The sequence below is a fragment of the Rousettus aegyptiacus genome, unplaced genomic scaffold, assembly GCF_014176215.1.
Source record: "Rousettus aegyptiacus isolate mRouAeg1 unplaced genomic scaffold, mRouAeg1.p scaffold_m13_p_2, whole genome shotgun sequence".
NCBI lineage: Eukaryota > Metazoa > Chordata > Mammalia > Chiroptera > Pteropodidae > Rousettus > Rousettus aegyptiacus.
The window spans coordinates 173,421,675-173,423,263 of NW_023416295.1; the positions used below are offsets into that span (position 1 = coordinate 173,421,675).

A 1,589-nucleotide genomic window follows, 5' to 3' on the forward strand; every position below is an offset into this window, starting at 1 on the left:
CTCAGGCCCTCCATCTGTGGCATGGGGCAAACGGTCCCCTCCCGAGGGAGGCTGGACTCAGTAGATGCAAATACAAAGGACGCGGGGGTCACCAGGAGCCCTCAACCACGAGAGAGCAATGCTTGCCTGAGGCCGTAGCGGCCAGGCCAGAACCCGAGCCAGATGGGACTTCTCGTCCCTGCCCACCCCGCCCCAGTGGATGGCTCTGCCTGCATCTGGGTTCAAGGTGGATCCGGCCAGTACCTGTGGTTCAAGGGGGAGGGCTTTACGGCAGGTGAGGCAGCAGTACTGAATGGCCGTGGCTTCAGAGGTCCGTCCTAAGGGGCCAAGTTCCAAATTAGGGGCCGCCCCCCACCTCGCCGCCCCAAGGTGAATTTTCAGCTTTCTTTTTGCGTGACATACCTCTCTCCTTAGCTATTCTTTCCCTCTGTCTCCTTTTGCTCTCTCTTCCTTTTTTTTTCCCCTCCAGTTACTTCTCCATCACTTAACGGGAGTGAACCTCAGATACTCTGCCTTGGGCATCCGCAGGTTCACACTGGGGCTGGCCGGAGGCTGTGGTTCCTCCGCCAGGTGGTGAGGGGGCGGGAGGAGGTGGTGGGGGGTGGGGCGCCTGATTTCTGAAATAGACCTTTAAGACCAGCGTCTCCATTTCAGACCAGGTCAAGCTGTCCACTTGAAACAGCCATTTTTGCTTTCTTGAACCAGCACCTACGTGGTAGTAAAAAAAAGTTCAGGAGGACAAAAGCGTGCAGCAGAAATCAAGTCTTCCTCCCACCTCCGTTCCAGAGGCGCTGCCTTCCGCGCTCCCTCCCTCCCTCAGGTGATCTGTGAAGACAGGAGGGTGTGTCGGGCGCCTCTGTGTTTACACAGTTCGTGACAAACCTCCCTACCCGCTGCGTTGTTGGGGCCACAGCGCCTTCAGGATCTTGGCCCGGCAGCTCCTCCGGGTCCACCGCTCATCTTTCTCGGGGCTGCCTGGTACGTGTGGGGGTTTATGTAGGATCCGTTTCTGGAAGTCGGAGGTCACGTGCATTTGTGACTTTGACGGATTGTCCTTGTGAAGCTGATCTCCAGAGGAGCGGGAACTGGCCGGTCCACGGTGGGTCCGCGGTGAGGGTTGGGGGACCCCGGCCGCTGCCGCCGTGCTTCTCGCTCCCGCCGTGGATGCTTCAGCCAGCTCCCGAGCCCCTGCTGCGCGGTAGCGGAGGGGCCACGGTTGCGTCCTTCCGTCCTCTCGGCAGTCCTGGGGTTTGTGCAGTCCTCGTGCAGGAGCGAGCGCCGTCTCCGAGCTTGGCTCGGGTCCTGGTCGCACGGCGGGGGCGAGCTGGGACTGGAACCTGAGTCCGTCCTGCTGAAGTCAGGGCTTTTCTGCTTGAGCCCTGGGAGGGGCAGGGCTGGTGACTGGGATGCGTGTGGGTGGCAAGCCCCAGTGGAAAAGACTGGGGACCAGGGCGTCCCAGCTGGGCCCACCCAGCAGCCAGTGGCCTGGCACCTAGGACTCTCTCTAGTGACCAGGTGGCGTCGATGGGGCCCCAAAGGTCTCAGCTGTTCCCGCTTTGCTGGCATGTGACGAGGCTGGGTTTGGGGCG

General features: G+C 61.2%; 1 protein-coding gene across 1 annotated transcript in view; it reads left to right on the forward strand.

The window, feature by feature from the left end:
* Positions 1-627: 627 nt before the first annotated feature.
* BIK (BCL2 interacting killer) overlaps positions 628-1,589 on the forward strand; it is a 10,037-nt gene continuing 9,075 nt past the window's right edge. The window contains exon 1 of the mRNA XM_036237609.1: positions 628-978. The gene's annotated coding sequence lies outside the window, so the exon portion shown is untranslated. The remainder of the gene's footprint in view (positions 979-1,589) is intronic.